Consider the following 27026-nt stretch of genomic DNA (forward strand, 5'->3'; position numbering starts at 1 on the left):
TTCTTTAAAATGTGACAAATAAAACGTAATTTGCCTACTTATCGTGTAGAAGAAAAATGGATGAATTTATCATCCCAGTCTCTTTTATGCAACTATTTTTCAGAAGCGTATGAGGGTTAAGTACTTCCAGGTACCAGAATATTAACCCTTGCAAGTCGGATCTATTTTAATTAGAAAATTAAACATTTCTTCCGACCTAGAATAACTCCATTGTATATGATTTTTTTCGTTTTATGGATATGAGATTGATATAACACCTCATATAGTAGTTAAACCTGTAGTAATTGATTACATAGATACCAACTCATTTAAGTGGTGGTGAAGCTAAGTCACCCCTCAACTGTCAAGGGCTAACAAAAGTTGTGTAAATGCTTGCCGGTAGCGACTTTATCAACTAAATATTTTCAAAGTACTTTCTAGTAGTCGAATAAACTTTTACACCGCAACGCAGATGTGTTTTTTTAGAGAAGGTTCGAAAGTGAACGAATTCAGTTCAACATCTTCGAGTTGGTTGGCAGCGTGATTCCCAGAACACACCGTGTATAAATAATAATATCGACATTATCCACAATGGGTTGTGTAATAAGGGAGCCGAGCGTAGAGACTTGTTGACCCATATTTCCCGGAGTTTTCCACGCGGCAAGAGTCTCACGACGGTGCAGCAGCCCGCGACGAGTCAAGCGAATTCGGATTTCGAGAAAATTGGCGGAACCCAGGGGCCGTGGGACAGCGAGAAGCCTACGGACTCTTCTCCGAGTTTCCAATCTCGTTCTACCGTGAAATTAATTCAGTCTCTGCCGGCCACCCTCGCCGAATTCCCCCCGGAACCACCCTCGCCAACAGGAACCAGCGTTGCACACTGGCAAAGAGTCGATTAAGTCGACGCCTCGACATCGAGATGCGTTTACGCTGTAATTCTCCAGATGTGTCTGTTTTCCGCTTTCTAATTGTCCGCGTATCGATCCGAGCCCTCGACAGTCATTAAACTTCAACGGGAAAGCAAATTGTTTGATACAGAAATGGCAATTTGCGGAATGGCGGTCCGGTCTCGTTCAAATGGAGGCCAATCACCCTCTTACGTTCCTGGATCTTTTCTGACCCAATCATCTGTTTACTTGTGTAATACTACATTTACGAAATTACGATGTCGTAATTTGTTTAAAGATTGCTTCTACATTTGAGCAAAGTGTAAAAACATTAAGTGTAAAGTGTTCAATTAAAGATCACAACAGAATGAACAATTTCAAGGCAACATTCGTTTTCTGAACATTTGCTTATGCACTATCTACAGTCGTCCTTCTCAGACATCAATGAAAAACGTTGCGACTTTGAACATTTAACCGAGAGATATTTTCATAATGAATATTCATTGTGAAGCGAATGTAAATGTACGACGTAATTGATGTTATTATACCCATTATGGCGTAATTAAAATTCAAAATCGCTTGGTAAACAAACTGAGATAGACAAAAAAAAATGCTAAACGTAATTCTTAAACACTTCAATTGATTTTTATTGCAGACATTTATTTATTTCATATAATAAGTGAATCATTGCAATCAATGCAATCAATGCAAAGCGTTAAACAAACCTAGTTCATATGTAACATACAATGTAGTATATTTTAGATAATTCGATAAGGTCGTGCCCGCTTTTCATGGATGTTCATCATTCATAGATGATGTTCTTTTCTAATTGTAGAAAAGAATGGCGACCATATAATTTTATAATAGAAAAGAGTGGTGACAATATAATTCTTTTTTCTAATTGTAGAAAAGAATGGTGACTATATAATTTTATATTTTCTAATTGCAGAAAAGAATGGTGACTACATAATTTTATATTTTCTAATTGCAGAAAAGAATGTTGACTATATAATTGATTAATAAAGCTGTACTCTTTAAAATTTAACCATCGAATTTCATTTTAAAATCGGGCACCAACTTATGCAATCATCTGATAGAATAATTTTTTCAGAAGAAACATTTCTTGGAGGGGGTGAAACCAACCCCTAAAGCGATGCGTTGTCCTTTAACGTAAATTCGACTCTATCATTATATCATAATAAACTTTGTCCCCGAGCCATAATTACATAATAAACGAGCCACAATTGAACAGTAATTTTCGAAGACAGTTCCGACGATTTGCCGTGAAACAATGGAGCACAATTTTTGCGGGTACCTCGTTCGCGGTAAGGAATTACAGTTTCCCGGTTAAAATTGTTTTACAGCTATTTGCTCGCGATGTTTGTCTTTCATTCGCGAATGTATTTAGCCATGTAAACACGGCGCGGACGAGCCCGTCCCGAACGACGACGACAATCACCGTGGAAAGTCAAGCGTGTAAAAGTATGCGCAAAAAAAGAGCCGCGTAATCATTGCTCGGCGATTAGGCGCATACGCGAGTTGCCAGGAGTCGTCGTAACAGTCTGTTATTTAACGTTTAGTTTAACCGTGAAATGGTCGCATGCGGAATGACCGGACTGTGACCTGCTTAGCAGACTCGGACGAGAAGAAAAGGGGAAATTCGCTGTGGAAACCGGTGGAAGCCCGTTGCGCAAATCAATTATTTACGGTGCGATAAACCTGATTGAAATCGTGGAAAACGAACTCGTGATTTCGTTATGGAAATAGCGGCGAAAGAGATAATCGCGAGTGCAAATTCTTTTTCGGCGGTTCGTGCGTTCGGAGACAAAGCAAGTGTATCGTACGGGTTACCCTTGGTTCGTCGACAACCCATTTCACCGACACTGTTTTCATCGACACAACTTAAACAACTTTCGTTAACACTATGTTTTCATCGATACGGTCAAATCGTAGACATGTGTTTTCATCGACAGTACATCTTTAGCGACCAGTTTGAGTTCAGTCATTTCCACTGACACCAAATTCGTGTATTTGCTAATGTAGATTAATCGTTATTATCATTGTTATTTAGATCAAAGTTTTTATTGCTATTTTATTAATCAGAATTTCCTCAAATAAACAAACTTCATTAATAGGTATACACAAATTAATAAAAAATCATAATATTTCATTTAATGTCGAACATAATTGTGTAAATACATATATATAAAATGTGAATAAACAGAACGAATGCTACGAATGTACATATGTAGACTACAAAACATAACAGAATTGTACAATAATTACACAAATATCAAGTAATGAAATTAAAGCGATATGAATAATGAACTCAAACCTGTGGTTAAACACGGACTGTCGATGAAAATATGTGTCAACGACTTGACCGTGTCGACGGAAGTTACTGTCGGTCAAACAGTGTCGGTGAAATGGGTTGTCGGCGAACCAAGGGTAACCTGTACTGTACAGGGTGTATAAAAAGTAGAACAAAAAAGATACAAGACATTTGTAAAGGAAACTTGCCGCAAAATTGTTTACAACAAGGAAAATTGTTGTTAAAGTTTGTTTTTACATCAGTACATTCTACTCATCGAGAAGAGAAAAAGTTTGAACGGAGCCACATGTCGCAAACAAATAGTTATTGAGATATAAGCTGTTCTTGCAAGTTCTTGCAAAATTTGATTGTGTAGAATTATACGTATAGACAAAAGCCTACTAATGCAGTCCACACAGAGACAAACGAAATTTAATTGTACTGTACATTCACCCCTAGAACGGATGACTATTACTTTTTATACGTTTCAGCGTATTTTCAGATAGCAGAGAAGTATTTTAGTACGGATAAGTACATAAACTGTTGGAAAGAATTTTATAAATCGCCTCCGTAATTTCTAGGCTATTTTAATCAGTCTATTTTTGCGTTATCGTATTTTTATTAAAGCATACGGGGTGTCTCCGATACGGTAATGTAACTAAGAAAGGGGCGAATTAGTATCGAAAAGCGCGTTGAAAATTTCTATTAAAATCTATCCACTTTGTAGCAGTTTTGAGCTGTTTGAAATGATTATGGTTGCACCATCAGTTTATATTAAAAAGAAAAGTTTGTAGTGAAACAATGTAATACAAAAAATAAATAAAAAAGATACATATATTAAAAAATAAATTGAAAAATTTCTACCGCTACTCGGAGCGACTTGTTGGCTTGAAATGAAAATTGTCGTCGCCGTTCTAAATCTTCGAAGAAATTCTCATCCGAGAACGACAGACTTCAGAAGGTATTAGAGAGCAAGAAGTTCGATAGAGCCGGCGAAAAAGTACAGGCTCTCGGAAAAACGCGTGGAACAGGGGCGAAGAACCCGATGATTTTTTCGTCCACCGAGCCGTGCCACCAGTAATTACACCCTAATCACGGCGCACATCGTGAAAGTAGAGCTCCCGCCGTGTTTCTCTCCTTTTCTTCACCCCAGATAATTACGTTTACGAGTGTCGCCAGAGTTTTAAGACCGACCTCGAAATTTTTCATACTTTCGCGACGGACTCCGGGTGTTCCGGTTCGTAGTTCCGCCTCGGACGAAATTATTTCCGGGAAAATCGGGCTCTCGCGCCGTCTGATTACGGTTCAGAAAAACCCCATTTTATTCGAAATTTTTATTTAAACAAAATGTTTGCCCAACTCTGGATATCGTTTACTTGCAACGATTAGTACAAATTACAAGTAAAACAGTATAAAATCTAATTCAGGAACAGAGTAGGTAAACGTTTCGTGGTTTGCTTGTTCATAATTAATATGACAAGCTATATTTATCTACCGCGGCGTTTTCGAACGATTATTACGTCCAGAAACATTATTTTTCATGTTTTCCTGAAAAATGGTCAACTACCGACACGAGGTCAATTAGTGGTGCTTTTACATTATAATTTACTAAAATTTCTCGTGCTAATTCTAGTAGCAAATACTTCATTGTTTAAGGGTAGCAACCCTCACGTCAAAAGTTTTCTCTGTAACGACACGAGGTGTCTATTATTGTTTCGCGAACCCTGTAAAATTCTGCGAAGCCAAGTAAAAAGTAAATAGTTGGTTGACGTTCTTTGTTAACGTTCTTGTCTCTTTCCTACCACCGTTCATACACGAGCCAGCTAAAAAAAGAGAACTATCGGCAGTTCCTGGAATTACCGGTGACGATATGAACAAGTCGGTGACTGTGTATGCACGACTTTCGGAGTTGCTGTTGATCAATATTGTTGTCGGTTAGTAGTGACGTCAGTCGAACCTGGTTCCAATGAATTCACGTCGGTGAAAACGATATATCGGCGAAGTCTGTGTCAATGCGACCCACAGCTAGACAATTGCGTTCACCGATAATGATTAGATTACGAATCTTGAGCATTTACACCTGATTCTCTTGACACCTGATTATCTAATTAAAACGATTATCACAGGCAAGAAATTTCTATTTTATTTCGCGCTCTTGATGCTGGATTGTGAAAACGTGAAATTGCGTAAACGTGGAAGATTTAGTGATAATTGTCTTGGTTCTACTGTAAACATTTGTGTAAATGGACCTCGGTCCGTTCATAATAAATAATAATAATAATAATAATTGTTATCGCAAGAATTATCGAGCGTTAAAAGAAACCGCTGAAATTGTTTGCGATTTCGATCATAATAATAAACGATTTTATTCGATATTAATTAATATGCTAAAATTTTCAGGAATTAAATAAATATCTTTCCATCTTGGGAATTCTCGTAACGGTGGGTATACTCAAAAATAGAATAAAGTTAAAAACTCAGTTAAACGCACACCCCGACATTTGATTTTGTTCTGTAAAGAAAATTGAAGTTACTCATGCCAAAGGCAGGAAGTTTGTATCGATCCATCCGGTTTTTCATGAGTTTGTGAACCCCGTTCGAAATCGATCGAAGTGCGGGGCTTTCCCGGAGTTTCCCGGCGTTTGCGGCAGAATTATCGTCAATTTACGATGATTATCGGCGACGCGAGCTACCGTGCGCCGATTGGTATTGTGTTCGGCGCAATTTCCGCCCGGCGGAAGTGATAATTCGGCCGCGAGTTTTCGCGACGCAAAATGACGAAACGATTAAAATCGTTCGCGTAGAGGACACGCAGCGAGCGCGAGACTATTGTTGAATTTAGCTGGCGAAACGTGGAAACGAGTTTATACCGACTGAAACGGTGCCATTTTCCGAGAGATTTACCATTGCGTGCGATTTCTGCTTGCGCATATACTCGCAGCTGCATAAACTAACGTGAAACATGCATTCCCTTTTCAAGTACATTTGTTATTTAAAGTATGTATTCAAAAATTGCTCGACGCCACGCTTTTACAAAAATCACGAACAAATATATTTTCGGTCTGCTCGAATGAATGAGTGTGAATCTCTCGGCAGGAGAAGATGCGATGAAATGATTGTTTGCATTATGTAAAAGAAAGTTTCAGCAATATTCAATTTGTGTACTCCATTTTTATTCTGTTTACTTACTTACGGCTGCCATTTTGTATTTATGTTTTCCTGGCTCTCGATTCTTAACCAGAGAAGAAGAGAAAATGATTAGTCCCTTACCTGCAACATAAAGAATCAGATGTTAGTATTACATCATTTTAAAGTACCGACAACAAATGTGTAGTAATAAGCAACAAATTGTTTCTCGAAGCTGTTAGAATTTTAAAGAACTATCAATAATGTAATAAAAATACTTTCTCATAATTATACAGTTAGGAGCAAACCACTTACCACTTTTGATCGTTTATAACTTGTGAACCAATTAACCTATTTCAATGAAATTTTCGAAGCGTATATAATTTATACGAGTTGACCAAACACATCTTTTAAATTTTCGATATCGGGCCAGCTAAAAAAGTCGTAAAAATCAATTTTTACTATTGTTTTTCACAATAACGACCAAATGCATTTTTTCAATATATTTTTTAGATGTCATTTACTAAACTAATTTCTTCTAGCCTCACAGAGAAATTGAAGTCGTTTGGTCTATTCATAAAACAGCTATTCTGTGTGATTTAAACTGTGTGTGATCAGTTTTGCTCCTAACTGTGTATAGGACAGGGACGGACAAAGTGGCCGCTTAGGGCCCCGCGCTTGGAGCAGAGAATGTTTAGCTTGTAAAATGGTATAACAGGGCTGGCTACCGGTAACAGATATTTTTGGTAAAAAAAGGTCATTCAGTGTAGGACCCCTGATAAAATAATCGAACAATTCTGAAATCAAAATGTCAAGTTTGTGGCCTCTAGGTTGCCCTGTATGGAATTTTTTATTACTTTTCTTTTCTTGCTTATGACTTAATGAGAATTTTCTTGAAACTTTTTTTGGAGGAAGGGGGAGGGGGTGTGCGAAATTTTGGACCGCTTAGGGCCGCCACTTGTCTTGATCCGCCCCTAATACACGGTGTCGAATTGAACGTGTCACATTTAGATATAACTTTTAGACAAAAAAAGGCTGAGATGCATGAATTTCCGCAACATTTACAATTCAATTAGCCAATATTTTTTAGGCACACCTCCAACAGCGGTAGTAACGAATGATCATCGACCATTCAACGACGCAATAAATCGCAGAACTTCGAACGGCGATATTAAATCGGAAATTTCTTCCAGGTCTCGCTCGCGAATAAAAGATACACTCGATTCGATTCGATCAAATTACCGATATCCGAGCCCATGAATGGCTCGAGTGGCTTCGAGTTCGCGTGCTCTCCTTTGAATTGCTTCTGAAATAAAAACAAGAGAGGAAAAAAAAGAAGAAAAAGCCACAGTTCGTATGTATAATTAATCGTGCGAATTTTTGTCCCCGCGGCGAAAGCGTATTACAGAAATTAATTATTCATCGCGCGCTGATTGCGTTCCAACGCTTCGATCTACTTTCCCATCGGCGAACTTTGAAACGATGTTAAGAGGGAAGCTTGACAGAGGCGGGAGAAAAAAATGGGAAAAGAGGAGGAACGTGTTCGAGGATGGTACAGATTCTTTGAAGACGGTAACGAACGGCACTAAATACATATTTTTTTGATCGTGTAATTAAAGGGCTAATTAAATATTACTAGACATTTCAGTATTGTGTATGAGGTACTATATATATCAATTCCATATCCATAAAATGAAAAGAATCATATACTATGAAGTTATTCGAAGCCGGAAGAAATGTGTAATTTTAAAGTTAAAATTCATTTTTGCATTTTGCGTACTCATTTTTATTCTAAACACACAAAATCCGCAGTGTAATGATCAATTCCAATTACGATCGTGTGTTTTAGTAAAAATAACGAAGAGAATGCACGTAGAACAGCAATTATTCTAGGCCGGAAGAAATGTTTAATTTTCCAGTTAAAATAGCTCCGACTGCAAAGGGTTAAATATCAAGAATTATTCAAAAATCGACAATTTAGGATTGAAATTGTGTTTGGAGAAAATGCATTGGCAGTGAAAATTGCGATAAAGAAAACGGCACAGTGTTAGCAACGGTAAGAGTTAATAAACGGTCGCGTAGAAATGCTGTCGTTAGCCAGCAGAGGTCCCGTTTGCAGACACAACAAGGCGAGTGTATAAGTAACTGCACGACTCGGCGAAATAACAAACAACGTTCGAATGCTCGAACTGAAGTGTGTAATAGCCTCGACGCAGCCCGAGTCTCCGTAGCGTAGCGAGACTATGTACTACGGGATCGTGGATCACTTGGGTGGTGGGATCGATCGCGGACTATCGATCCCCACCCTTGCGGGATCATTGTCTTTGCCCGGGAAACTCGACCGGTGGAAAGTGTTCTCGCCTCGAGTATTTTTCCCTCGCTACAACCCCCGACATATGGGAGCCACTTGATAGCGCTGCCGACATTGCTGAAAGGGACGCTGCTTCTGGACTGCCTCGATCCTCCGTAAGTACATACATAGATCGCCCGTGCCACCATTTCAGGCACAATGAAACTAGCCGCGGGACCAGAATTTTTTTTTCAAAACATGGACATCTCTCAACATTATTGACATCTAAGTAATTCTAAAAAAAATCCACTGAGAAGAACGTAACACATACACGATAAATTGAAGTTTTATAAAAAAAAATTATTAAAATGAGATGCAGCTATGTATAATTGGGAAAAAGGGCCAAAATTTTCCCCATTTTTATTAACGTTAGGATAAAACAAATAGATCGGAGAAGCGAAAATTATGAAAATTCGCAGTGTACCGAGCGGAATGACGCGCGACGCCAAAGTAGAAAATCTTGTATCCACCACGATTCATTTAGTTCACGAGCTCGCGTTTTTTCATAGGAGCAACGAGCCGGGGGATAAAGTTGTTCCCTGAAATATTTCCCTATGAATTTCAATGAGTCGAGCTATGGGGTTAAAGTTCACCCTATCCGGGAAAACTTTTAAGAAGTTGAATCGATTATCGACCGTGGCTGAGAGAATGCAGCGGGTCTCGCATGCTCTCTGCGATACATTATTTCTTTTTGAAAAAGTCGAAATCTGATTAACATGCTCAAAATGTCTTCTTAGATAAAGACGTTAATTACTGTACTATACTCGCTAAAGCAACGAACGATTTTCTACACAATCTACTAATAATGCTCGCCAAAAACTTTCGAAATAACAAAAAGTACTGGAATAATACAGTTAAATAATTTCTTGCAAATCGGATCACACAAATCATTATCGAAACAGACAGCAGTTTAGCCAAGATCAAGACGGAAGGAACGTCGAGTAAGAAGACCAAAGCGAAGCGCAAGTATCAAATCGGAAAAAACTGTGCGTCTAGGAGAAAAAGATATTTAAATATTAACGTCACACCTCGCCGCGCGACGCTCGGTAGTACGTCATCACGTTCAGCGATCCCCACTCCGCTCGTCAGCGCTCCCTACTCCACTACGTGTTCCCATTCCGACTGATCCCCACTCCACTGGCCCACTTCGCATCGAAGGAGCCTCTCGGAATCATCCCCTCATTCTATCTCGCGTATTTCCATATATTGCGTTTCTATATCTTACTATTTCATACCAGTATTACTATATCTTGCGTTCCATTTAAAAAAGACAAAAAGGTAGAAAATAAAAAATATATAAAAAAACTTTTTAAAAATCACGCTTATATTAAAATGCACTAAAAAGGAGGAAATAATTTTTTTAGACATTAGTGACAATAAATAAAAGCGTGGAGCGCCCACGAAGATTACGTCAATATAGTTTAGCGCTCCACGCTTTTATTTATAGTCACTAATGTCTAAAAAAATTATATTCTCCTTTTTAGTGCATTTTAATATAAGCGTGGTTAAAAAAAATATTTTTTTATATATTTTTTAAATACAAGGAAACGCGTACATTCATTAGGCAGTATCAGTGAACAATTTTCTTTTTATGAATTTTATGGAAATTATTTCCATCATCGTGTACACACCTGCTACATCTTAAACGGTGACTAATGAATTATCACCCTCCCCTGAGACGAGTGCTTCCACTTTACTGGAGATTATGCAAAATAAAAATTCCATGCATCGATTGCCCCAAACTGGAGCCACATAGAAAATTTATTCTGTCTTTTACAATTTGAATAAGTTGGAACGAATAATTATTACACTCAAATTCTGTTCCACAGTCTACCAGTCGAGGTACCATTCTGAAGTTGCGTCGTTTAGAGAACAAACGTCAAACCAGTCCAGGGATATCATGTAGAATCACGACAGCGCAACGTAGGAAGATCAGGCTAACATCGTCCCCAGGGGAATTATTCTAATCGCGGCGCAATCAGGACGGATCATCCGACTGATTAATAAGACGCGATAACGAGTAATTAAGCCGGTGACGGTAACCGATAGATGGTAGCGTAGGACGGAAAGAAAATTACGCTTCTAATGCGAGTATAATGAGGCGGTCGACGAACGGCCCGGCCCGGCTCGGCCTGGCCGGTTCGATAACGAATGGCTCGCAGCCAGCGAATGCAGAACAGCTGTTTCGCATACGGACAAGCTTAATTAACCGGTGGCGTTAATTCGTTGATACGTTGACAGCGGTTATCGAATAAGGATTAATCGTGCCTCGAATTATCGTTCCCGGGAACAATTCGGACTCTATCCCGGAAAATCTCGGATCGAAGAACAAATCCTCTCGAATTGAAATCATTCTAGTCTGATTCATACGCCCGGCTCGATTTTTCAATAAATCCTGTTGAAGCCGTACACGAGCAAAATAAATCGATGACGTAGTGCGGCGCAGATTTTAAGTAAATCCGACGTGCTTTTATTAATTCGATTTTGGGACTGTTCGGTAATATTTAACACTTTGTCAAAATCTCGAGAATCCTCTAAAATCGAAGTAATTGATTTAATGAAATAAAAATTCTTCGTCTTGCATTTTTCAGCTGCTAACCAAATTTTATATTATACAATTAATAATAACAATTCCATCACCCGTGATAAATTCGTAGTGATTCCCTGAGATCTCATAGAGCAGTATAAAGTTGGATGATCAATGTGTGGTGGGTTCTCCAATTTATCTGAAGAAGAGAAACGGACGTTATTTATGTGGAGGACATTACGAACGCTCTGCCGGCTACTAATTATGGAATAAATATTTCATTAGCCAGTGGCAGCGATGTTTTATGTACGGTCGATTGCGAAGATGATTACTCAGAAGACGCGAAATCTCCGAGGTCTCATTCAACTTTTCTTTTCCACTGGTGTTCTCTAAAGCTGACGTCATTTGCATTTCCATCCCAGCTCGCATACATTTGAATAAATATCACCAGCACTTCCATTGGATTTTTTAAAATATTAAATCATTCAGCGGGACGGGTTATTCGCGTAACAATTGTAACACATTATAACTCGATATTCTTCTATGTAATTCTTTGATATTTATTTCCGTGAGTGACAGGAACCAAACAAAAATACGAAATCATTCGGTTCAAGCTAATGGAATTACACGACAATTTAACACGACTTCAGGGACCATTTTGCTCGATTATACCATTCCACTCAATGTATTAAATTGAGGATAAATTTAGAGAATTAATCCCTCGACATATTATATCGAGTCGGTAATGAGGAGTTCAAACAGCATCAGTTGAGAAAATTAATGATATTCCTCTCTATTCTGTCGACATTTAAGCATCGAAGTAAATATAGACATACAATGAACATGAGTTTGCTTCATTTCAACTTCAGTTTTCTCGAAAATGCTGTACATTCAAATCGTGAACACGAACATTGAAAAATTTTTTCGTGACTGAAACCAGCATAGATTTAAAGATGTAAGAAAATCAGGAGAAAAGTCAGTTCGAAAAATCTCGAACGTAACTCCTGATACACTGGGTCAGTCGCAGCGAATAAAAATGATGGACCGCGCTCGATAAAAATTGCATCGTGTCGTTGCCAGATGGAAACACGTAGCAGAAAATCTTCGGGTCGGCCGACACGTGAGGGATTGGAAAGTTTATTCAGCTACACGTCGGAGAGGAAGCCTGATTCCGTTCCAAGGACGATACTCCCTAGGGCCAATGAAAGACAGTCACGAACCCCTTCAGCGGAAATAACATTTCCAGAGTGCGGAGCCTTTTATGATCGTCTTTTTTCTCCGTTGGATTTCGCGCGATGACGACGACGAAAAAAATATAGATCGACGGCCGTTCCTTTCGAGGAGGATGCGCTCATTATCGGAGGACACTTCAGTTTCGGGACGATCGATGCATTCTGCTTTTCTCCCCTTTCTTCCGAGACTCTCCATTCTTCCGATCGGAGGCTCGAGGATACTTCCGGGCACCATTTGTCTTCGTTCCCCTGGATCAAAAGTTTTTCCTGCTCGACGTTGGTCACTTCGATCCACTCATGTCGGGCCGAGTTGTCTTTGAAAATCTAAGCACCCTCGAGTCGTCGAAATTTTTGCTCGTCTTTGTCACCGAGCTGCCGCTGCTTTTCACAGAGACTCTTTCGAAATTGTCGTAGCTTATTGATGCTTGAACTTCTCGAGCACTAGACTCGACTGTTGTATATCGCTTTGTAGGAATGGCAAAATTGTATTTATCCAGATGTTGGACAGTTCTTGTTGTAATATGAAATTCGGTAAACAATTTCGCTTAAAAATTTCTCATGCAAATATTTTACATTGTTAGTTTCAGAAATAGACGCGATAGATAACAATTAATAATAACAACGAAAAGAGAATTGTTGCCAAGCGGAGGAGTGTTAAAGATTGATCTTCTTCGGCCGATAACGATCTGTCTTTGAAACGGCAGTCCTTCGGGAAAGCTTTATATTTGGAGAAGTAACGGAGAGGTCAAGTTACATTATTAAGTATAATGCACTCTGCGCTCCACTTTCTTTCTTATTTTTATCACTTTCCATAAAGTTATTATTAATACCACCATTGCTAAGTGAATAATGTCGAGAACCTTGAACGCCTGTTGCGCGCACTAAATACTTCCCACTAATCGATTCCCATCGGTTTGGGGTGAACAGAGAGAGAATAGCCGAAGCAATATTTCTATTATTTATACACACGGAAATAATTAAATTCCGCGTTGAAAAGGACGGGCTCTTCTATTAACATTTATTGATCCAGCTCGCGGCCGGGAGAGGGGGGAGGACTCTTGTGTGTGCCACTTTTCAGCTCGGTGGATTCAAGACTACTCTCTTTCAAAATGGTTCTGTTTACGACGTCCTCCCTCCTTTTGACTCAATTTCAAACCTGCATACATCTTCGGCTTTCGATTTATCCGATGGTTCTCAGGGTTAACATCGTTTCCACGGAAACTAGAATATTACTGGACGGAAGACGGAATTATGGAGAATGTTCACCAAAATTTATTGCTTATGCAAAATGAATTGCTTTCCTGAAACTCGCTCACCCTTCAACTTTCAATTTATTAAATTCTCTCCGTGGGCGTGCAATTTTCCTAAAAAGAACAATATTACTTACCAAGAGAACAGAATTATTTTCACAATTTATTTCATAAAAGAAATTATTCAGTCCAGAATTCCATATTTCTCAGGTAAACAACAATTTTGAAAGCAAACGAAATTGTTTAGAAAATTTACCAAGTTTTGCAACATCGAAAAATTTGTTTGATTTGTTCAGAATCAATTTCGTCGTTTAGCAGAGTGTAATCGTTCCAACACTCCCAACACTTAATGACTAACAGCTCTCTGTTCCTTATCTAGGCCTTATCAGTGTCTAGGAATCCTCGATCAATACTTCACTAGCTGGTTGTTATCCATTAAGTGACACGATGGTAGATAACAAAGATCGTGTTTAAAAGGTGCTAGGTTACCGTTTCCATTATCCACAAAACGGCATTCTGGGACAGTGATTTTTCTAATGAAACCGGAATGTGACTTGACACATGTTTTACGATCTTGGGCAAACTCCAAAAGCTCGTCTTCAAACTGCGAACAAAATCTTTCTGAAGTATGAAAGATGTCTGCCTCGCACTCGTGTTTTATGCTCTACAATCCCAAACACGAATTTGTAAAATTCGTATCTCGTTCTGGCACTGCAACATACCTTCTACACTGTCTAAAGAAGCGCAATATTCACTTTTTAGTGCTGAACGACCAAGACAAGAAAACGAGGATCACCGTCAAAATAAAAAGGACAGCACCTCCTTTCAGTAGGATGGTTAATTTCGCCCTGAAACGCCATTAACGCCCAAGCAAGGAGAATGAGGGTTTACGCTCTCGTTAGCTTCTAGCAGACAATTCAATTTGCTAGCGATAGACATATACTCAGACACTTAACTCTTATGTCAATAACGGGGTGTACCCTTTCAATCTCATTTTCTAACTACTTTAATATTTATGAAAGTGGTCTAAGTCATGTACATATTTCTTGTTTCGAGATATTTAAAGGAAAAGGATATTAACACTAAATGAATTCAATATAATGTTGAAATAACAAGCAGTATCTATCAGTTTAAAATAATGTGATGTGAAATTAATAAACTCATTTTGTTTCTAATTTTGACTTGGACCACTTTCATAATTATGGGCACACATAGCAAAATAATTATGGTCTTCGTGACACCGGTACATTTATGAAAGTCCGCTAAATAAATCACCCATCCCTTGGAAAAAGGGCATCATCTCCCTCCGCTAGGGTAGTTAACATCGCCCTCCACCGCAATTTTCGTCCACCCAGAACCACCAGCCTTCTCGACACCGATAATCCCCTTTTGCATCATACAGCTGTATCCTCGAGCGTTTCGAGTGTCCGATCTGTAGAGGCGCTTGATCCGAGTGCTCGTTAGCGCGAAGACGTCGCGCCGCTCCGGTCTGCGACGACGCGACCGCGAGATAGCCGATCGTACTGATGTTAATCAACGTAAGGGTAACACTCATTAGGGTCTCTCGGCGGCTGAGCAGAAAGGGGTGGAAGGATCGATGACTCCATTCCTAGGCGATGTAACGTGCTGGTTTGCTCGCGACCGGTATCTGTGACAGGGTTGGCCTTAGGGTACCCGATGGACTGAGGGCTGATGGCTTTGACAGTAGCAAGGAGGGGTGGGGGGCCAAGTGCGTTCGTGGCACTTAGCACGCGTGTCAAGTGGCCCGGGCGTGTCCGGGAATAGGGGATGGTAACTGTGAAAACTGGAGCACGAGGAAGAAAAAGAACTGGAGGAAAGCCGCCGGTTAGGGAACCAGCCTCGGTTTGTCTCCATCCGTGTCCTCTGTCTCCTCGACTATTGTCTCCGTTTTGCCCACCCCCGCACCCGGTGTCTCCCGTTCGCATAGCGCCATTATGCCGACTTTCTTCAGGCCGTCGCGCGTCGGCGAGATAAAGGCTCGTCGAAGCGGCGAGGTCAATTTCTGCGACCGTCCCATTGTCTCCGGGAAGCTTTTCAACGGCGGAACCCGTCCAGAAGCCAGCCATAGGGGTATCTCCGGGGAAACGGCGCGGCGCGTTGGTTCGGAGACGGTTTTACAGGTCTCCTCGCTTCCCTAGGCCCTTGCAAAGGGAGCCTACGGAGTCCTACAGACTCCCCGAGCCAGGACCCGGTCTAAAAGTTCTCGCTACAGGCGCCAGGGAAAGTCGAGAAAGAGGAACAGAGGGTCTTTGTGTGTCACGAGGCGAGTTTGTTACTTTGTCGGTGAACAAAAGGCCACGCTGCTTGTCGCGTTTTAGAATATTCTAATTTTAGACACGGCCGTGCAAAGCACTGTTTTCGTTGCCGACTCCCACGCCCGACCACCAGACAATGCTGATGCAGACTGAATGCCTCAGGCATCGATCTCCTCCATCCCGCGACACAACGCCTCCTTTCACGCTTGCGAAACGGAACGTGCTTTCGGGGATGGAGATGCCGAGGCGACGAGATTGGATGGTACACTCACTGCACAGGTGGGCAAACTACGATTTTTACGTGGTGCAATTTTTAAAACCTGTCATTCAAACCAATCTCAGATGTGTTAACCCTGCACGACGCTCTGGAATTTTTCTTGTTCTTGTTCTGACGTTCTGACACTCGTTTTCGTAACCAAAGAATTGCTTTATTGGAATATGTATATTTTTCAAATCACTTTTCAAGCGGCATTATGACCATCAAGCATTATTTTACAACAATGTTCATGTTACATTATTATTTACAACAATGTACTATGCGCGACACACTTTGTTGCCACTATCTCGTAGGATTTGATTAACAACGTTTGTCAACCGATTCCCGCGCCCTTTCTTCTCGGCTTTTGTGTCCACTCTCTGTGTACACTCCGTTCTTTATTTTCTCCGGTCTAAGTTTGATAATGAGTTCGGCGGAGAGTAGGTCTAATTAAGAGAAGAGACTCGAGTTAGCCTGATTCTTTTATTTTCGTAGAGACCCAGCTCCGAACGAGGAACACACTTTTCCGTTCTTTGATACAGTTCCCCGGCGCGTTACATCATTTGGAAACTTGCTGCGCGAACTCTGGCTTAGGTCCAATCCTAGTTCTCGATTACCCGAAAAGGAATTCCAGGTCGACGGACTGGCGAAGGTGTTAATGGTCTTCCAATTTTGTATTTGAAAGGACAGACATGCGATTTGCCAATTATTAGGTTTCCGCTCTTAACCCATTTCGCGTGACACCGTTTTTCCAAACTCTTTATCGTTAGCGCAACGTATAAACCTTAGAGATCTGATAATTACGAGAATGTTGACACCACCGGTTCTTCCTCTTGTTCTATTCTTACTCAATTCAAAATTAATGTTTTTGTCGATGAATTTAATATTGAAGAGTTTACCCGAAAGTCTCAGTGAATGGAACAAAAATGCAGTACAAATGGAATTATTCAACGCTTTTACTCAAACCCGTCGCATTTAAAGAATCAAAAATGTGCCATTGCTGTAGAAAATGAAGGCAATCTCGGCAGCAGAATTTTAAATTCGTGCTGGAAGTTCTGCGTTTTCATAAAACGGATAAGACAAGTGAAATACCGGGTACATTCTTCAGCAAGTTGCACCCGTTCGGTCCGAATTGTGATCGGCCGACAACCGCCGAGCGTCTTTTGTCTCCGGATCTGAAAAGACCGCGGATTCCAAAGACGAAGAGAGAAAAGAGGAACGAACAAAGATCGGACCTCCATCCCTCGTTCGTTCTTTTTTTCTTCCACGGTGCTCATTGACTGGCTCGCGCGTGTCCGGCTTCATATTTCATCGCTCCGTTTGCTCCTCGCTGTTACCGCTTTTACAGCTTCCGTTTTAGAGTGGCGTTCCACGATTTCTTCCGCTCGTGGACCTTTGTTACTGACACGTGGCTGAGTTTACTGACGATACGGATCCGAGGAGAGCTTTTTTCACGCCGGCATTGTCCGAGAACGAGAGGAGAAGAGAGAAAGAGAGACCGGGAGTGCGCAGAAGACTTGAAACCATGCCTCCACGTTGATGGAGAATTTAATAGTTAAACGCAGAGAGACCGAAGAAACCGTGTGGAAACGTTGCGAAAAAGCTCCATAAAGCCTCCTCTCTGGAAAATCGCTTCTACTACGCCGGGCGAATTATAAATGCGATGCTCGTAATCGGTAAACAAGTAATCCTGCTCCAATGAATCTCGCGGAACGTTTAAAGCTACGTTCGAGGGGAGCGAATGCAAGGAAACGAGCGTTTAAATCGTTTATACGCTCTAGAGGTCTGGAGAACGATTAAATTATTTTTTTATATTTTTCCTCGGGTTTTTTGAGAATGGGGAATTATTGGACGGTCATGCAAAATATGTAATCATTTTTCTTGGTACTAAAGTAATTCAGTAAAATATTAAACCAAGCTTATAATATACCACTGAAAACTTGATTTAATTGAAATCATTTGACTCCGATTGGCATATTTACGAATCAGTATTACTGTATACGAATAATTTCATAAACTGAAAATATTACAGTTATAATATACTATATGAATAAATTTGTGTCTATCAAAAGTATTATACATTTAGTGTATAAACAATTTTATCCTCTAAAAATATTCTCGACTAGTATAAATTGCTAATTAAACTATTTGGAGCGCTACAAAATATAAAATTCTTCTTTACATTCGCTGATTTTTAAGCTCACAACCAGAGTCCAGAAAGTATGGATTCCTCTCCGGTTCTAAAGTATTCAACATATTTTACGCGAATACGTATTTACATAAATATCTGCACTCTAATCATTACCGCATTGCCGTAGTTCAAAGAGTCATACCAATTAAGCCTTTCGTGACTAGAGGCCAGCACATATGCCTCTTGAGTACTCGCACTCTGTGTACAACACGAAATCATATTCTTTTTTAGCGCCACACCGTAATAGCGGTGGTCTTTGTAGCGTGTTTTCATTTTGCTGCTACCTTGTATTTTTCCATCCAAGATAATGCCACGCGGCAGCTCGAGTGCATAAATTGTGCCTCACTTGAACGATATTTTTGCGAAACGACACAATATTTTATTTCCGTTGCAAAAAATTATTCAAAATCTGATCTAACGTTATTACTCCAAAATGTCGTAAAAAAATATGGAGTATTTCCAAGAGAAAAAAAAACCGCCCAAACAGGGACTCGAACCCTGGACCCTCAGATTAAAAGTCTGATGCTCTACCGACTGAGCTATTCGGGCAAGTGGAGTATGATCGATCCAACCAGCATTTGAATCAGACTCGAACAGACATTTATACGATCGCAATAATCTTAGTTAGTTCGTTACATTAACAATTTATTTCGATTAAATTCTTATTCCAAGCATAATTTCGAACAGATACGAACAAAATTTTATAAAATCACGACAATCTTATTTTACCACTAGACAGCGGATTTTATGCATCCGTAACAAAATTAATAGGTGTAATTTAAGTAGTAAATAAATTCGGAGCGTTTAAAAACAATGTTATATTATTTTCGACCCATTAATATTATATTATTCAAGAAGAGTGAACAAACTCTTAAGTCAATCTTACTCCATATTTCTCTAACATGTGTGTGTGTGTGTAAAGAGTATCTTTCATATTTAATATACTCCAAAATAATTCGTTCAGCAATCACCTTCACAATTTCCACCGAATATTTTCTATGGGTGGTATAATAAAAAGAATCACAGAAGAAGGACAGAATTCCCAAATTTCGAGTAGGCAAGCTGTTAATATTATTCAAGAAGTGAAAAAACTTTTAAATAGCTCTTGTTTCTTGTAACAGATGCGGAGAATTTTTATTTTGCGCGCAACAAGACAAATTAATATCATTCATTCTTACTCCATATTTCGCTAACATGTACAGAGTATGTACTATCTTTCATATTTGATATACTCCAAAATAATTCATTCAGCAATCACCATCACGATTTCCACCGAATATTTCCTACGGATGGTATAATTAAAAGAATCACAGAAGAAGGACGAGTAGGCAAGTCGAGCCCAATGACTACAGTTCTTTCGCGAAAAATCGGCGCGAAACGAGCGCGGGCGTGCAGCGATGCATCAAGAAATTAAAACTTAGCCATCGCGGCAAAATGGAATTGTTTCGATGCCAGGGAGCCCAGGCGCCGTACCGGTGAGTAACGGCGCAATATTGTTTCTTCAGGGGAGAATTTCCGACGAGGAATGCCCACAGCATCCTCGGTCTTATCTTCTAATTCACGTTCCCGCGTTTCGCAACGTGCAATATTTCACCGGCCGTTCTACATATTGCGCCCCACTCCTGGCCTTTCATCTCCCGCGTCTTGCTTTCCCGAGAAAACACCCCCGAACAACCGTGTCGGGACACCTAAACACCTTAACCACTTGCGGCATAGTTGTTCTGTTGCGACACCACCGAGACTTGGCTCTTTAAACGAAATTCCAATAATTTGCTTGCCGTCTTTTTTCACAGAATCTACCCTATTTACCCGTCGATCATCCCTCAATTTATTTCGTAAATGTTGAGAAATATTGATTTCTTAAATGGATCCAAGAAGCATTTTAACGCTACACACCTGATTCTCGAAAAATGTATTTGAACTGTGATAGTTTTGTAGAAAAATGATCATACAATAATAAAGGACTGATTTCAAAGCTAGAAGCCTCTAGTTTCATAAACCATCATTAATTTTGTTTTAAGATTTTTTGGGGTTACATCCTTTTTAGACACGATCAACAAAGGGTTAAAGCAAAGTTCGCACCCCGAGAGGAATCGTGGAGACACGCAGAGCTGAAGCGTAGACTCCTGACGCGTTCAATCGAACTTTCCCTGTTATCGACGGGCGAAAGTTCCATCTTTCGCTCGACGTCACCAGCAGGGAACTGACGCAAGTTTCCGGAAGATATTTTGTAAGTTCCGGAACCCTCCGACGTCTTCCCTGAAAAGAGGGCTGCGAGCAATCTGGGGCTGAATGGATGTACACTCAAAATTGATATACGGGGCTGAGGGTTGGTACGAAGTTCGAAAGTATTTGGCGATTCGCTTCTCTCGTAACGAAAATGGGCTTTCCAGTTATCCTGTTAACTAACACGAAAGCGGCGATTCGTATCAAAATTTCGTCAAAAATATTTTTCGACATATTGTATCGATATAATTTTCCTTCGACTTTTAAGCAGTTCTCTCGTATGCTCTTCTAGAAATGAGCTTCCATTTATTATAACAAAGAAACGAGAAAATAAACAAATTGTTACACGGAAAAAAATTTCCGATTAATACAACTGCTGGAAGAAAGTTTCCGATCACGACTCGAATCAGTAGAACGGTAGAAGCTCCTTGAATGATAGAAGCGTAAAAGTTAAACGTAAACATAAGAGGACACCAAAAAAAAACGTAAATACAAGGTAATCATGTCTGAAATATCAGTTCGTAGTACTATTCCATTCAGTACAGACGTAAGTTGTATACAAACGATATAAAGTTGAGAATAATTGAGCCCCTCAAGGAGGGTAATACTCAAAGAAAGGTGGCAAGGATCATAGGATGCAGCCAAAGCACTATCAGTGACTTAAAGAAGAAGTATGAAGAAACGGGAAGTGTAATAAACCGCAAGAAATGTGGTCGTCCTTGTGCAACGTGTAAACGAGACGATAGGAAGTTCCGTAGCATTGTTAAAAACACGAGACGATTGACTTCGAAACAGGTAAATATACTGTGGGCACAAAATGTTTCAGATCGTACTGTTAGAAATCGTCTACACGAGATTGATTTTGCATTCCAAAAAGCTAAAACGAAATCTTTCCTAACAGAAAAGCATAAGAGGGAACACGGTTACAGTGGTGTAGGGACCATGCAAATTGCACAGTGACGGACTGGTATGAAGTAATACATATTCAGTGATGAGTCACGTGTATGCATTGGAACCGGTGATGATGCAGGAACATTCGTGTGGCGAAGACCTAATAATGAAAAACCTTTACGAAAATGTCCTCCGCGGCTTCGTTCAGGAGTTATTAACGAAAAACACGAACCAATCGGAGGACAGGTCCCGCTAAGCGTGGCATTGGCATTGATATACATCTCTTGCAAGCAAGTACAACATTTTTGAGACATTCAGACTTCTTATTTTTATAAACATGTTTGATTAAGAAATTTGTCCCATCATTCGGCATGAAAGAGTTTAGTGTATCTCCTCCTAGCGCAAGGTGCTAAACGATTAAATTACATCTTGATAGATACAGCAGTTACGGTTTTGCAAAAGGATCGGTTGTTTGAAAAGGCCCAGAGGGTTATCTGAAGATGCAGAAAGGAAGTGACGCAGCTGTATCGGGGACGAATGATTTTCTCGGTGTTCGATCGGGGGCCGGCAGCGTCGAGACTATTCATTATCAGTCTCGCTTAGAAAACAGGGAGACGGACCCGTCGTTGGCCTAAATACCGGCAGGGCTTGACGTTAATTTAACGGCAAGGGAGCGGCGCGGCGCGGCTGCGGAGCTTACGGGTGGCAGGTGGGAGTTTCAATATGTTGAACGAATGAGGATCCTGCAGCATCGGACTCGCTTCAACAAAATGCGGCCCTCTCTCGGCTCCGGCGCAAGGTTCTTCCGCTTCGAGATTAAACCAGCGCGAACCCTCGGGAAATGTTCCATTGATATCCACGGAATGACACGGAAAATGGCTTGTAAATGAGAACCACGGATCACGGTCCGCGTAAATATAGGAATCCTTTGGAAGCCACTCGATCATCTCGCGCGCGCTTCCAACGTTAAGTACTCAGTCTCCTGCCTCGAGACCTGCTCGTCCTTGCGCCGCGCAGCGAAAATCATTCTTTCTCGTGACTCCGAACCATTCGTCTCCTCATCTTCACAAATATAAACTTTTCTAGTATCTTAACAATACCAGATATTGTTCGGAATTCCGTGCCTGGATTAGTACTTATTCTCGTGTCTGAGAACATCCTTTTATATCAAGTTCTTATATTAGGTTGTCCCGAAAGTTTGTTTCGATTCCAATTACATACTGCACTCAATGCGAAGTTATTTTTATTACAGAAAATAGTATCTTAAATAAGATATACAATTTCGAAAATGAAATATTTTCATTTTAACAGTCTGAACCACAAACTAAAATATCTCTATTTTAACAATCTGAACCACGAAATAGAATATTTTACTTTTTGCGTCGTTGAAATAAAAATATTCTTAAAATAAAAAATACTATTTTCGAATACTATTCTCAAAAATTACTGCGTCAAATAAAATATTTTATTTTTAAAGTTGTACGCACACTTTAAAAAAAATAAATAGGATTATTTACTATTTACTATTTAAGATACTATCAAACTAGTTTTTCTAACTTATCTTCATATCCAGCAACCTAATACAAAATATATTACCAGTCGAGAAAGACTAAAGCTTTCATGTCTATCGAATAAATTTTACCTGTTCAGCTTTAAGAGATCAAGAAACTGTAAAAGCACTTCGCTGAAACTAGAGTTGAAAATAAACTAAACCGGTGCTAAACTCCACTGTAATCTCGCGTCGTATAATTCTGTCAAGGCTTTTAGAGGCTATAACTGCCACGGAGTGCCGCAGCCGACTGATTTACCGCAGTCATCGCTGATCCCCGACGATCATCGGCATGACGGCCTTCCTTATTCTAGGAAATTAACCATAGGCGTTAGATAGGTCCGCGGACGCGAGACCATTCTAGGGTTTCACGATCGTTCTCAATCCAGCTTTGATCTATACGGAACGCGCAAACTATTCCGTCGTGCGTAAAATAAGGTCGCGCCATCTGTATCCCCTAGGACACGAAGGCCGTAGCTATCTCCTTCTCATGAAAAATCACTCTCTTCAAACGAGAAATGGCGGAGCGACAGGTTCGCGAAAGGTCAATTTTTCATCCTAAAAAAATCCGGACGCTGGAAATATTTACGTTAAACTCGAAACACCTCATCCTTCATTTTTATGACAATCTCCACAGTTAAATACGGTATTTTATAAAACGTTTCTCATACAGAATGCGACAAAAATGAAGTCCATGTAGGTAGAATTTTTTATTTGAAATATTTTAGTATATTTTATCAGCCAAGCATATTTTGTAAGTTTGAACATGTTCTAAATGTTAAGAGAATACGTTATGCACATATTATCTAGTCACGTATTAAATCTTGCATTTCATTAATGTAATTACCAGCCTGTGGAATTTTATTAATTTAAAGCACCGGCAAGTCTTTAAAATACTTGAACAACCATATGTATCAAAAGCAGTAAGCGGAATACTGCTCGCGAATCCACCAGAGAAGAAACCTTATAGCGAACAAAAGAAATTTTTGCATCGTTCTAACTGAAGTCAAAGTGTTATAACTAGACTGCGGATTTTATGCGTTTATATAACTAAAATAAATAAATAAAAATAATTTAAGAATGTTTTACATTACTCACGACTTTAAAAATGTTAGTTTATAGTCGCGAGAATTGCTTTCCAACATCATAAAAAAAGTTGACGATAATTACAGAAAAAACTGATCCATAAGAAGACGCAGCTTTCGCCAACGAGACCTTGTTTGTATGCAGTAATAAAATGACACGTTCGTCGTTAGTGAGTCGAGAAACGAGACAATCGCAGCAGCCAGACGGTGTTCCGGCTCGCGTTTTAATTACTGTCCCGCGCGTCGCTGCGGGAGATTGTCTCCGAGTTTAATTAGCGGCGACGCATTCGGGGCAACAATCGATATTTTTAATACCTCACCTTTTCGAAGCGGTTCGTTGTAAATAATGACGATCCTGTTCGCAAGTAGGTCATCAGCAGCGTGTCATTCGCCGTTAGGCAGAGGCGAAACCGAAATCTTCCTTTTCTGCCTCGTTTAATGTTAAAAGCGTAACTTTCGCGTTGCTTTTTCCTCCCGTTTAGGAAGCGGCTTCAGTCGAGCGAATTTTCAGCCACCGCGTTAAGGAAAATTGGACGGGCTATATGAAACGACCGGATTAAAATTCAATGGAACACAAAAGAATATTAACTTAATGAGAAAGTTAATACGAGCCGTGAAATTTTAATTTCAAATTAAACTCCTTGTTCCTCGCAAGTCAGTTCTTCGGGAGTACCATTTGCATTTCTCGCGAGCAGAACCGAGGGTGACATGTTTAAATCAATTTCCTGAAGTGTCTACCAGACTGTTGATGGTATCAAAAAATGTTGCAAGTAAAAGTCGTGTGTTTTAAAGTCGTTGCACACGAAGGTCTCCTTTGACATCGAAAAACGTTGCAGATTGAAGTCCTGTAGTTTAAGGTCGCTACACACGAAGGTCAACCGCGTGTAATAATTTTTAGAAGGCTATGGCAGAATAAAATATTAGCTCGCGTCACTTTTCGTCAAATTAAACACGAACCTGGGAATTTACTGTACACACAATTTATATTCCGCCGCCAATTTTAATATAAATCTAAAGACGGACATTTCCCGCTGTAATACGTGACATTATCCCGGATCACGTGCGACCCTCTTCAGCGAAGGGATGAAATAGAGAAACACGTTCCAGCATAAGGAACTCAGAGTCGTCGTTGAATCGCATTTGCGGCGTTAAAATTCCAGTGCGGGAAATATATGTACGGGAAAAGCATTTCATTGGATCCCCGTTGTAGAAGATGAAAACCACGAAGAACGAGGAGGAGAAGGAGAAGAAGAAGAAGAGGAGGAGCAAGAAGAAATAGAAGACGGGGAAGAGCTTTCCTCAGACACTTCCTCTGATTGCTAGTGAATCAGATACGAGGAGGAAAGCCACTCGAAATGTTAAAATTCCATCGATCCGCGAGGTCGGGTTAGGTGCTTTTTCCCCGGCTAGCCGCATTTACATGCGCACGGAGATCTAACCGGGCAAGATGTATAACGAGGAAATCCGCTCGTGATAATCCGCTCGTAGCTGGACCTAACGTCGGATCGAATCCTGAAGGAACGGATATATCCCGAAGCCGAGAGCTTCTCCGAACGTCGGGCACGCGAAATATCTCGGGGAGCAACGAGCATAATCGTCTTGAGCCAGCTGACCCGGGTAAACATCAGGATTTTCGACGTTTCGCTGACCTCGAGGCGAAATTCTCCCGCAGGTAGCTACCACTGTGCCGCGCCGTTCCCGTGATGGTTGATCGAGAATTATGGGGGCCAAACCAGAGGATGGAAAGCGGAAACGAGAAAATGAATTGCTTGACGAGAAGCAAAGCTCCAACGACTGAAACATTTCTGGATCGACTCCACTCGGAGGAAAATGTGCTTAAAAGGTGAGCTTTGCAGAACCGCGTGGAAGGCAAGTATTATAAATTATGGAACCGAATAGATTGTCAAATGTTAGAAGATGTGTTGTGTTGTTGGTATATTTTTACCCTGCCGCATTCTGTCGATCTTCTTCAACCCCTTCACATTTTCATTTCTTTAATACGATCATCTTCTCAAGAACGATTTTATATTTAGCTTTCGGTATCAGCCAGGGCTAACTAGAACCGCCAGGGTCGTCAGAATCAGCCAGAACTAAACAGAAAACCACCCAGAACTAATTGCAACCTCCCGGAGCTAACTAGAACGAGCCAGAACTAAATAGAACCACCCAGAACTAACTGGATCCAAATAGAATCAACCCGAACCAAATAGATCCTGCCAAAGACAAGAAGATCTGTCCTCTCCGTTCCTACAGCAGTAACTAACAATAAAACAGAAATAAAACAGCCAGTAAGACTGCCATGATACAATCACAGAATCATGTCGACACAACTCCCAGCACACGCGCTCATAGAAAGAGAACGCTTCGCATCAGTGAAACAGAATTAGAAGAGCACTCGAACCGTTCGAAGCTCGAACCGTAAACGATTTTCAATGGGATCAGGGTCCCTCACGATCAGAAATACCAGCAGATAGCCATCGAAACGATCGTATTTTCGAGGTCCAAGCTCTACAATCGTTTCGCGAGGAGCTCAGCCAGGTGCGCGGCCAATATCGGTCGTTTATCAGAGGACTTTCCGAAGGGATCCCCTATAAACGCGGCTCGTCTCCGCTGCTCCCTTTCCCTCTCTGTTCCTTATCTTCATTACTTCCGTCGAGGTAGCCGCGGTAAAAGGGGTACGAACGAGATTTGCGGCGATGGAAAGCAGGCCAGCCGGTGTAGAAGAGGAAGGCGAAGGTGGTGCGGGGGTGGAAAGGACATCTAATGCGGGCTTTTCCCCAGGTCGAGGACGAGAACGTCAGGATTGAAGGACGCCGGTGTTTCCTTCTCGGTCGGTAGCTCTTTTACCTTAAACCTTATTCCGCCTCTTCTCTCTCGGCCTCTGATCCTA

The 27026-nt window shown here is 40.5% G+C and overlaps 1 protein-coding gene and 1 non-coding gene across 11 annotated transcripts in view; both read right to left on the reverse strand.

Moving 5' to 3' along the window:
- The window catches only part of LOC143209844 (kinesin-like protein KIF13A), a 124321-nt gene that overhangs the window by 67049 nt on the left and 30246 nt on the right, over positions 1–27026 (reverse strand). The window lies entirely within an intron of this gene.
- On the reverse strand, positions 18862–18934 carry Trnak-uuu (transfer RNA lysine (anticodon UUU)). Its single transcript has one exon. It is a non-coding gene; the product is annotated as a tRNA-Lys (tRNA).

Source organism: Lasioglossum baleicum, chromosome 6 (assembly GCF_051020765.1).
Source record: "Lasioglossum baleicum chromosome 6, iyLasBale1, whole genome shotgun sequence".
Classification (NCBI taxonomy): Eukaryota; Metazoa; Arthropoda; class Insecta; order Hymenoptera; family Halictidae; genus Lasioglossum; species Lasioglossum baleicum.